This window comes from Lepidochelys kempii, chromosome 9 (genome assembly GCF_965140265.1).
Source record: "Lepidochelys kempii isolate rLepKem1 chromosome 9, rLepKem1.hap2, whole genome shotgun sequence".
NCBI classification, from domain to species: domain Eukaryota; kingdom Metazoa; phylum Chordata; order Testudines; family Cheloniidae; genus Lepidochelys; species Lepidochelys kempii.
In genome coordinates this window covers 23,505,687-23,518,392 of record NC_133264.1, presented here as the reverse complement: position 1 = coordinate 23,518,392, position 12,706 = coordinate 23,505,687, and the positions used below count along the sequence as shown (strand labels likewise).

At 40.7% G+C, this 12,706-nt stretch overlaps 1 protein-coding gene across 3 annotated transcripts in view; it reads left to right on the top strand.

Annotated features, from left to right (window-relative positions):
* The window catches only part of RSRC1 (arginine and serine rich coiled-coil 1), a 366,678-nt gene that overhangs the window by 134,148 nt on the left and 219,824 nt on the right, over positions 1 to 12,706 (top strand). The gene's annotated exons all lie outside the window — the stretch shown is intronic.

Genomic DNA, 12,706 nt, shown 5'->3' with positions numbered 1-12,706 from the left:
TTTGATGTAGAGATGAAATAAAATGGACTACAATCCTTGGATTGATGATTGCCTTAATTATAAACAAAAATTGTTTGGTGTTGGATTTTTGGCATATCCTGATCTAAAACCAACAAACTTGTGTTTAAAAAAAAAATCAAATATTGCATGCATAAATATGGTATGTTTTAGTAATTTGAAGTCTTTGAAAGAGGTGCACAGCTTTGTTTTTTTCTGTTGTCTTTTCCTTATGAATAATGTATTGATTTAAATTCCATTCAGTGCTACAATATAAAACAATAAAGTTGCAAAATATTTCATAGAATCATAGAATATCAGGGTTGGAAGGGACCCCAGAAGGTCATCTAGTCCAACCCCCTGCTCGAATCAGGACCAATTCCCAGTTAAATCATCCCAGCCAGGGCTTTGTCAACCTGACCTTAAAAACCTCTAAGGAAGGAGATTCTACCACCTCCCTAGGTAACGCATTCCAGTGTTTCACCACCCTCATAGTGAAAAAGTTTTTCCTAATATCCAATCTAAACCTCCCCCACTGCAACTTGAGACCATTACTCCTCGTTCTGTCATCTGCTACCATTGAGAACAGACTAGAGCCATCCTCTTTGGAACCCCCTTTCAGGTAGTTGAAAGCAGCTATCAAATCCCCCCTCATTCTTCTCTTCCGCAGGCTAAACAATCCCAGCTCCCTCAGCCTCTCCTCATAAGTCATGTGTTCCAGATCCCTAATCAGTTTTGTTGCCCTTCGCTGGACTCTCTCCAATTTATCCACATCCTTCTTGTAGTGTGGGGCCCAAAACAGGACACAGTACTCCAGATGAGGCCTCACCAATGTCGAATAGAGGGGAACGATCACGTCCCTCAATCTGCTCGCTATGCCCCTACTTATACATCCCAAAATGCCATTGGCCTTCTTGGCAACAAGGGCACACTGCTGACTCATATCCAGCTTCTTGTCCACTGTCACCCCTAGGTCCTTTTCTGCAGAACTGCTGCCTAGCCATTTGACCCCTAGTCTGTAGCGGTGCATTGGATTCTTCCATCCTAAGTGCAGGACCCTGCACTTATCCTTATTGAACCTCATCAGATTTCTTTTGGCCCAATCCTCCAATTTGTCTAGGTCCTTCTGTATCCTATCCCTCCCCTCCAGCGTATCTACCACTCCTCCCAGTTTAGTGTCATCTGCAAATTTGCTGAGAGTGCAATCTACACCATCCTCCAGATCATTTATGAAGATATTGAACAAAACCGGCCCCAGGACCGACCCCTGGGGCACTCCACTTGACACCGGCTGCCAACTAGACATGGAGCCATTGATCACTACCCGTTGAGCCCGACAATCTAGCCAGCTTTCTACCCACCTTATAGTGCATTCATCCAGCCCATACTTCTTTAACTTGCTGACAAGAATACTGTGGGAGACGGTGTCAAGAGCTTTGCTAAAGTCAAGAAACAATACATCCACTGCTTTCCCTTCATCCACAGAACCAGTAATCTCATCATAAAAGGCGATTAGATTAGTCAGGCATGACCTTCCCTTGGTGAATCCATGCTGGCTGTTCCTGATCACTTTCCTCTCATGCAAGTGCTTCAGGATTGATTCTTTGAGGACCTGCTCCATGATTTTTCCAGGGACTGAGGTGAGGCTGACTGGCCTGTAGTTCCCAGGATCCTCCTTCTTCCCTTTTTTTAAAGATTGGCACTACATTAGCCTTTTTCCAGTAATCCGGGACTTCCCCCGTTCGCCACGAGTTTTCAAAGATAATGGCCAATGGCTCTGCAATCAGAGCCGCCAATTCCTTCAGCACTCTCGGATGCAACTCATCCGGCCCCATGGACTTGTGCACGTCCAGCTTTTCTAAATAGTCCCTAACCACCTCTATCTCCACAGAGGGCTGGCTATCTCTTCCCCATTTTGTGATGCCCAGCGCAGCAGTCTGGGAGCTGACCTTGTTAGTGAAGACAGAGGCAAAAAAAGCATTGAGTACATTAGCTTTTTCCACATCCTCTGTCACTAGGTTGCCTCCCTCATTCAGTAAGGGGCCCGCACTTTCCTTGGCTTTCTTCTTGTTGCCAGCATACCTGAAGAAACCCTTCTTGTTACTCTTGACATCTCTTGCTAGCTGCAGCTCCAGGTGCGATTTGGCCCTCCTGATATCATTCCTACATGCCCGAGCAATATTTTTATACTCTTCCCTGGTCATAAGTCCAACCTTCCACTTCTTGTAAGTTTCTTTTTTATGTTTAAGATCCGCTCGGATTTCACCATTAAACCAGGCTGGTCGCCTGCCATATTTACTATTGTTTCGACTCATCGGGATGGTTTGTCCCTGTAACCTCAACAGGGATTCCTTGAAATACAGCCAGCTCTCCTGGACTCCTTTCCCCTTCATGTTAGTCCCCCAGGGGATCCTGGCCATCCGTTCCCTGAGGGAGTCGAAGTCTGCTTTCCTGAATTCCAGGGTCCGTATCCTGCTGCTTACCTTTCTTCCCTGCGTCAGGATCCTGAACTCAACCAACTCATGGTCACTGCCTCCGAGATTCCCACCCACTTTTGCTTCCCCGGCTAATTCTACCCGGTTTGTGAGCAGCAGGTCAAGAAAAGCGCCCCCCCTAGTTGGCTCCTCTAGCACTTGCGCCAGGAAATTGTCCCCTACGCTTTCCAAAAAACTTCCTGGATTGTCTATGCACTGCTGTATTGCTCTCCCAGCAGATATCAGGAAAATTAAAGTCACCAATGAGAATCAGGGCATGCGATCTAGTAGCTTCTGTGAGCTGCCGGAAGAAAGCCTCATCTACCTCATCCCCCTGGTCCGGTGGTCTGTAGCAGACTCCCACCACTACATCACTCTTGTTGCACACACTTCTAAACTTAATCCAGAGACACTCAGGTTTTTCTACAGTTTCGTACCGGAGCTCTGAGCAGTCATACTGCTCCCTTACATACAGTGCTACTCCCCCGCCTTTTCTGCCCTGCCTGTCCTTCCTGAACAGTTTATAACCATCCATGACAGTACTCCAGTCATGTGAGTTATCCCACCAAGTCTCTGTTATTCCAATCACATCATAGTTCCTTGACATCACCAGGACCTCCAGTTCTCCCTGCTTGTTTCCAAGGCTTTGTGCATTCGTATATAAGCACTTGAGATAACCTGTTGATCGCCCCTCATTCCCAGTATGAGGCAGGAGCCCTCCCCTCACAGACATTCCTGCCTGTGCTTCCTCCCGGTATCCCGCTTTCCCACTTACCTCGGGGCTTTGGTCTCCTTCCCCCGGTGAACCTAGTTTAAAGCCCTTCTCACTAGGTTAGCCAGCCTGCTGGCAAAGATGCTCTTCCCTCTCTTCGTAAGATGGAGCCCGTCTCTGCCCAGCACTCCTCCTTCATGGAACACCATCCCATGGTCAAAGAATCCAAAGCCTTCTCTCCGACACCACCTGCGTAGCCATTCGTTGACTTCAACGATTCGACGGTCCCTACCCAGGCCTTTTCCTTCCACGGGAAGGATGGACGAGAACACCACTTGCGCCTCCAACTCCTTTATCCTTCTTCCCAGAGCCACGTAGTCCGCAGTGATCCGCTCAAGGTCATTCTTGGCAGTATCATTGGTACCCACGTGGAGAAGCAGGAAGGGGTAGCGATCCGATTTACACAATTTTTTGATTTAAGTAAACATATTCAAACCACCAGGGAAAGCGAGACATACACAGCATTAAAAACTAATCAGTTGATCAAAACTGAAAATCCAGTATTATTACAAGTGCAAAATTAATCAAGATTAGTATATTAATGTCAGTGATCATCAGAACACTAAGCATTTCATCTAAATTGATCATTTTAAGTCATGGGCTGGGTGATAGTTACATCTAAATGTTCAATAGTACACTTTCTACTCTAAATATAGCATGAGAACTTTTGAGATTTAAGTCTTCATTTATGTATACAGAAAACGATTTATACTGTTGTACTCTGCCATGAAACATAAAAGGATGTAATTATCACTGCCGAATGCAAGTAATTTTTAGCAGTTGCTCATCGTTTCCTCATGTATTTTCACATTCTCAAATGTGGGTAACCATTTAGGAAAGTGTGAGTTTTGTAGAAGCTTGTGTACCATGCTCTTCCTGTGTATTTCCAGGAGAGAGAGGACCTGGACCATGTATGGCACAGTTGTCAACTGTCTCTTTTCTATTGGTGGGATGATGATAACTCCATCCCTACTTGTATTCTGAATCTGCACGTAATTGAACTAGTTGGTTATGTCTAAATATTGAGTTGAGAAATGGATCATGCAGGCTAGTTGAACCTCTTAAATAATTTTTTTAAAATGTTTCATTCCTCTAGTGTTGTCAGGTTGCTGTAATCTAATGGGTTCAGAGACAGCTTCTAATGCATTATAAAGATGCTGTTGTCCTGACAGATGACCATGGCTGGTACTTTTTTCTAACTTGGGAATAGTATGATAGCTGAAAATGCAGGTGTGATTTATAATGTCACCTCAAACTATCAGGTTAAGCAAGGAGAGACTGAATGGTTTTCTAGAAGCCTCTGAAAAAAGAGGAGTCTGGCTCACTGGCACAAGCACTGTACTCTAGTATAGAGGTTCTCAACCTTTCCAGACTACTGTGCCCTTTTCAGGAGTCTGATTTGTCTTGTGTAGCCCCAAGTTTCACCTCACTTGAAAACTACTTGCTTACAAAATAAGACCTAAAAATAAAAAAGTGTCATAACACACTGTTACTGAAAAATTGCTCTTTTTCTCATTTTTACCATATAATTATAAAATAAATCAATTGGAATATAAATGCTATACTTACATTTCAGTGTATAGTATATAGAGCAGTATAAACAAGTAGTTGTCTGTATGAAATTTTAGTTTGTGCTGACTTCTCTAGTGCTTTCTATGTAGCCTGTTGTAAAACTAGGCAGATATCTAGATGTGTTGATGTACACCCCGGAAGACCTCTGTGTATCCTCAGAGGTATGTGTAGTGCTGGTTGAGAACCACTTCTCTAGTGGTAAATTCACTGGAAAGATAATCTCTGGAAGTTCTCAGCACCAAAAGATCATTGGTATAAGTACATACCATATTTTTTAGTAAAAGCTTGTCTTCATCAGATACATTTATTCTCTTGTGCTCCTATAAAGGAATTGACAAAAGCCTCCATACTTAGTTAGGAACTCTTTTAATAATTTCGGAAAAACAACTCTTGTACGTGCATGTGCAAACACAGAAACTGATTTTGCAAGATATATAGGGATTTGTGTTCTGTATTGAAAGCAGGATTCATACTAGAAAGGGTTACATCCTATATTTATGGTCAGACAACTTCATGCAAGCCTATTTACTTGACCTCCAACAGATGGTAGGCACATTTGCAAGAAAAATTAGTCATTTGATTATAGCAAACTCACCCTGCTGTTTTTTTTTTTAAAGACTATTTCCAAATACCTCTAAGGGAATCACTGCCCATACTTAAAAAAAAAACCAAAAAGCCCAACAACCCTGATATTAAAAAGAGAAGAAAATACTTTGCATTGATTAGATAGACTGTTTTTAATTCCTTGACTTTTAAAAATGAAATGATGCCCATGTTAGTTGTGGTGTAATCTTCACTCTTCCTTTAAAAAATAAAAGCAGTACTAGTGGCACCTTAGAGACTAACTAATTTATTTGAGCATAAGTTTTCGTGAGCTACAGCTCGCTTCATGGATTGAGCTGTAGCTCACGAAAGCTTATGCTCAAATAAATTGGTTAGTCTCTAAGGTGCCACTAGTACTGCTTTTATTTTTGCGAATACAGACTACACGGCTAATACTCTGAAACTCTTCCTTTAAATGCACATTCCTTTCATCCATATACTTTTCACCACCTTATTCATATGGTTGCAACCTATCTCGGTACTTCATGTATTTCTGTGATGCCTGCCACCTTGGTATCTAATCTCTCTAGCTCTGCAACTGATTGAATTACGTAAAGTAGAATATCTTTTCCAGAAATATGTGAAAAATATTGTAGGTCATCATTTGAAAATATTTTCCAATTTAAAAAGAGTAGCTGTTGTCATGAATTGAAAATTAATTGAAAATTAATATTTTAGACTTCACACGCATACATCAGTTAGTTATTTCTGTGGTATGATGTTTTGAGGTGCAAGTACTATTCAAATTATGGCTGTCTCTCTGAGTGAACTCCTTAGAGAGCTTGACAGAAATATTGCCTGCACCCTTGTGGGAATTGCCCTCCAGTGTGCCTCCAGCTACAGGGTTAGTGTGATCAGGTTGCTCTGTCCTGTTCCCATAAAAGGCTGAATCACTTCTAAGGTCTGAAGAATTTTTCTTAACAGTATGAAAAAAAAAAAAAAAAGGGGGGGGAAATCTATACACATACCTTTTTAATTAAGAGAATTAGTGATTCATAGTACACTTATTTAAAACATAATTGTCATTTTATAAATTACTTTTGGATAGTTCTTCAAGTTACAAAATTAAATAAGTTATAGAAACCTCAGCATAGAAAGTGAGTAGATGATGTTTGCAACTCACTATGGTCTTGTTTTCTAATACTGTAGTTATGCTAAAAATAAAACCCGTGGAGCCATATGAGTAGTTTTTTTCAAGAAAGAGATCCCATTTGTGCCTTTCATATTGTATAACATTTCAGAGTGATGACCTACTTGTTCTTGTGGTCAAATCATACAGTCTGAGTGTTTTAAGTGTTGACGTGCACCTTGTCATTAATAGCTTGTTTAGCCCATGAGTAGCTTGCATGAATATAGTTATTGCATGCTAGCCATGTTGTTGTATATTAATAAATATTAACAGGAATGATGATAAACTCTTCCCAGGCTGGCTAGATGGATCTGTGCATAGCTATGCAAATAAAACAATTGTTCACTATTTACATTTATGGTCAAATAGCTGATAGGTTACATTACAACTAAGATAGAGCTGTTCTGCCACTGAGTTGTAGTTTCTAGATTAAAACAGTTTAATTGTTATGGTTTTGATTTAAAAAAAATCCTAGTATTCAAGCATAGGGCGTGAACTTCAGTTTTTTGCTCAGTGATGTTTCGCCCTTAACTTACCGTTTTTTGTAAATCAATGCTATTATTGACTCTGAAAGTGTGATTCATGAAGCTGGTCACCATCTTGTATTTCCTTCATGGGAGGGAATCCAGGGGGCTACTTTAAAAGTTTTATTTTCATTTCAAATTTACTATAAAGTCTGTATAGTCCTTAAGAGAAGAGAAACTTACAGATTTGGAAGCTAGTCAAGTGACAGCCTGATTTCTTCTTCCTGAAAGTTTATGATGGTGTCAATAGGGTCCTAAACCACATCATTATCGGCATGTCTCATTGGATGGCAGTATAGGAGGTATAAGCTCTGAGATCAACATATGATATACTTGTATCTGTAGGACGTATTAATCTATCTGAAAAAAAATGTTGTTTCTCTAGATATCTGATGCAATCAAGTGGATTAGGTTTCATCGGATTTACAAAAATATAATAGTCATACTTCGACTAATGTACAGTATTTATTTTTAATTACCTAAATGTATTGAATGTATGAAAATACTTGGGCTTTAGTCTAGTCTAGTATTTTTCAACTAATTAGAGGCATGCAGATGTCCAGTATCGCCCCCATCATGTTATGAATCCTATTCACACAATACTTGGAAACAGTATGATAACTGTACAAAGGAAGATGAGCCTCTTAACTGCACTTCCTTGCATTATATAAACTTAGCCTACCAAAGAGACCTCTCCAAAGAACGTCTGAGCTGTTAACTATTCAGTGACACTCTTCTCTTGTGGCCTGATCCAAAGTCCACTGCATTCAATGGTAGACTTTCCATTGATTGAATTAGCTTTTTTTCAGACTCTTGGTGATTATGGAACCAATATCCTAGAATGGTGAGTAAATGAGTAGGTCACAGTGCTTAAATGAGTTGCTGGCTTTCTAATGATCGGTAAAATGGAGATGCTAACTACTTGTGTTAATAGCCCAACTTGATTGTCATGCACATTGTGTAAAGAGTTGTCACTTTGGATGGGCTATCACCAGCAGGAGAGTGAATTTGTGTGGGGGGGTGGAGGGTGAGAAAACCTGGATTTGTGCTGGAAATGGCCCACCTGATGATCACTTTAGATAAGCTATTACCAGCAAGACAGTGGGGTGGGAGGAGGTATTGTTTCATATTCTCTGTGTATATATAAAGCCTGCTGCAGTTTCCACGATATGCATCTGAGGAAGTGAGCTGTAGCTCACGAAAGCTTATGCTCTAATAAATTGGTTAGTCTCTAAGGTCCCACAAGTACTCCTTTTCTTTTAACAATCAGTTGCCACTCTTCACATGAATAGTGATGTTAACCCTAGCACCCTGACTAATTTCCATACTAGCCAATTATATTCTGCTAGCTTGAATTCTCCCTCAGTTGTATAAGAGCAGGACTGTTTGAAAGTTTTCTGTTGCAGCTGTTTTTTATAGAAAATTGGGTTTTTGAAATAAATCTTTTGTGAGAAATGTCTGTTTTCCACAAAAGAAGAACTTTCAATTGGGGGAAAAAAACGGAGTGCACAAAATCTGAAAATTTTTTACCTGGAAATGCTGCTGCTGCTATGCTTCATGGGAGTTGTAGTTTGGGTGCTTCATTTCCCTCATTCTCTTCTATGTACTGGGTTCCCTGGCAGACTACATCTCTCAAGATGCATCATGCTGCAGTCTCAGGAAAAATGTAGAAACATGGTGTATCACGGGAGATGTAGTCTGGCCTGGAAACTCAGGCTTTAGAGGAGAATTGGGATGTGGGACAGCCAAACTGTCCCTGAAGCTCTGTGGTGGTATTTCTGGATAGACATTTTCAGGTTTTGCTGAATAATTTGACCCCAAAAGTCAAAATTTTCTGTGGGGATGGGAGGAGGGAACCACATTTTCAAACTAGCTCTGTAAATAAGGTATTCTTCACTTCCTATTATAAACTGCTATAGAGCTGTGCTGTGCACAGAATACGCCAGTACTAAAACATCCTTGGAATTTCTTAACATTATAAATGACTCTTTCTTAACTCAAAAAAGTATTGCAGCCAACTTGGAGGAATTCTTTAGACCTTGTCCCAGAAGATAAACCAGAACTGATCATAGATTTAAAAATTAATGGTATTTTAGGTACAAGTGATCATGACTAAGTCTATGTTTTAGTCAGATATTTTTAGTAAAAGTCATGGACAGGTCATGAGCAGTAAACAAAAATTCATGGCCTGTGACCTATCCATGACTTTTACTATATACCCCTGACTAATACTTGGGGAGTGGCTCAGGGGTGGTTGGCTGTGGGGGTGGCCCAGGGGACATGTCCGGCGGGTGCCATGGGTGCTCGGGGTGGGGGGAGTGGGCTAGGGCAGGGGTTAGTAGGGGCTGGGGCAGGTTCCCTACCTGGCTCCTGGGAAGCGGGGACCTCCAGCTCCTAGCTCCATGTGTTGCCTTCGTTCCACCCCAAGCCCTGGTTCTGCAGCTCCCATTGGCTGGGAACTTCAGCCAATGGGAGCTAAGGGGGCGGTGCCTGCACCTGTGAGCAGAGGTAGCACGTGGAGCTAGGAGCTGAGGGAGGGGAGATCCTCTTGGCCTTCCAGGGAGCCGCCACCCCGCACCCCAATCCCCAGCCCTGAGGGCCCCCCCGCAACTTCTGCTGCTGGGGGGAGAGAGTGGGGAGCCCAAGACTGCCCCAGCAGCAGCTGGTGCGACTGGCCCAGGGCTGCCCAAGCTGCTCAGGTGGCTCCTGGGCCAGCCGCACAGACTGCTGCAGAAGTCACAGAGGTCACGGAATGTGACCTCCGTGACCTCTGTGACAAACACGGAGCCTTAATCATGACTTGATCACATTTATAATGTGCAAGCAGAATGAAGTCCAGATCAGTAATATATATACTTGGTGCTTTAATGGTGCCCAACTTTACAAAGTTAAAACAATTATGTGTCAAATGAGCTGGGAGGAAGAATTTAATTAGAAAAATGTGAATGATATTTGGAAATAAATTAAGAACACCTTACTAGAGGCCCAGAAAGCCACAATCCTACAATTGAGGAAGAAGGCCAGACTGGTTAAAATCTAACCTGGTTTAGAGTGGAAATGAGGGCAGCTGTAAAAATATATAACAGATGGAAGAAGAGGGAAGTTAATAGAAATAAATATAAATCAGAAGTTAGAAATGTAGAAAGTTGGTAAGCGAAGCAAAGGGATACAAGGCGAAACCTTTGGCGAGTAGAGTTAAGGACAATAAGGAGTTTCTTAAGTATGTTAGGAACAAAAAGAATCCTGACAATGGTGTGGTAGAATTATCAATAATAATCAAAAAAGGCAGCAGTGTCTACTGTGTATTTCTGTTCTGTATTTGGGGGAAAAACAGATGATGTAGTCTGATCATATGGTGATGATACCACTCATTCCATTCCACTAGTCTCTTACGAGGATGCTAAATAGCAGGTGCTAAAGTTAAACATTTTAAAATCATCAGTTCTAGATAACTTGCATTAAGAGTTTTAAAAGAGCTGTCTGAGAGACTCACTGGACCGTTAATGTTCATTTTCAGTAAGTCTTGGGGAACTGGGGAAGTTCCAGAAGACTGAAAGAAAGCCAACGTTTTGTCATTTCTTAAAAAGGGTAAACAGGCCTATGATTACCAGAGTTATCCCGTTAGCTTGACGTTGATCCTTAGCAAGATAATAGAGTGGCTGATATGGGACTTGATTAATAAAAAATTAGAGGAGGATAATGTAATTAGTGCAAATCAATATGGGTTTATGGAAAACAGATCCTGTTAAACTAACTTGATATCTTTTTTTATTAGATTGCAAGTTGGGTAAGGGTAATAGTGTTGATGTAATAATTTTTTGTAAGTCATTTGACTTGGCTCAGCACAACATTTCAATTAGGAAACTTGAATTATATAAAATTAACATGGCACACATGGCTGAATTAAAAGCTGGCTAACTGACAGATCTCAAAATGTAATTGTAAACAGGGAATCATCAACAAGTGTTTTTTCAGTGAGATTCTGCAGGGACTGGTTCTTGGCCCTATGTTATTTAACATTTTTATCAATGATCTGGAAGAAAATATAAAATCAGCACTGTTAGAATTTTCAGATGACACAAAAATTGGAGGTAGAGGTAAATAATGAAGAGGATAGGATCACTGATCTGGATTGCTTGATAAACTGGGCCCAAGCAAGCAGTGTGCATTTTAATAGAGCTAAATGTAAAGGTATCCATTTAGGAGCAAATTGTGTAGCCATTCTTACAGGATGGGGGACTTTATCCTGGGAAGTAGTGACTCTGGAAAAGATTTGGGGGTCATGGTGGATATTTAATTACACATGAATTCCCAGTGTGATACTGTAGCCAACAAGAGTTAATGTGATCCTGGAATGCATAAACAGGAGAATCTCCAGTAGAAGTAGAGAGGTTATTTTACATCTGTATTTGGCACTGGTGCAGTTGCTGCTGGAATACTGTGTCCAGTTCTGGTGCCCACAATTGAAGAAGGATGTTGATAAACTGGAGAGGATTCAGAGAAGAACCATGAGAATGGTTAAAGGATTAGAAAACATACCTTATAGTGACAGAGTCAAGGATCTCAATTTATTTATTTTAACAAAGAGAAGGTCGAGGGATGACTAGATTACGGTCTATAAATATCTACATGGGGAACAAATATTTTAAAAAGGCTCTTCAACCTAGCAGAAAAAAGTATAATACAATACTATGGCTAGAAGTTGAAACTAGACAAATTCAGACTAGATATAAGGTGTCAATTTTTAATGGCGAGAGTAACTAACCAATGGAACAATTTACCAAGGGTTGTATTGGATTCTCCATCACTGACCATTTTAAAATCAAGATTGGATGCTTTCTAAAGATGCTCTCTAGGAATCATTTTGGGGAAGTTATATGGCTTGTGCTGTACTGAAGGTCAAATTGGATGATCACAGTGATCTTATGGCCTTCATATCTATTAATATTATACCCTAAATTCAGCTGGATTTCAGTAGTAGACCCCTGTGTAGCACTGTATTTCTGGTAAAGTTTGTAAAGTCTCTTCAGGATGAAAGGTGCTTTATATATACCGGTATGTAAAATAAAAGCTTAAAGTGCTATTTCAGGTTTATGCTATATGAATACTAGTGAGAGGCAACTAGAACTTGACAAAAATCTCTACATGTGAGAATGAAAAGTATGAGAATATCTGATCAGGGACACAAGTTTAGAACGGCAAAAAAGAGACATCAGGAAAGCGTGAGCAAGATCAGGATAATTTGGGGTGGTGTGAAGGAGCATTTGGAGCAATATACTTTTATGGGGAAGGAAACACAAGCATAGAAAGTCAAGTTGAGGTGGGAAATGAGCATGAATCTATGCATTTTTAGAAATATTTCTAGGTAACCAAAAAATGGCCAAACTGATTAAGAGAATTGGGTGCTGTGTGGTTCTGGGGATATCATAATCCGTTAAACTTTGCTCTTGTGGTTTATGGTGTCACCAAAACCATCTGAGGTTTTTATATCCTTGTAAATCCCTATCATTCATGACTCTCACTTATTCTGCATACAGTTCATGAATTTTTACATACCAGGCGGTTTGCTTAAATAAGTTATTTAAAAAGTTTAGTTTGCTATTTGATACAGTAAACACTCAAGTCTTCAACTTGT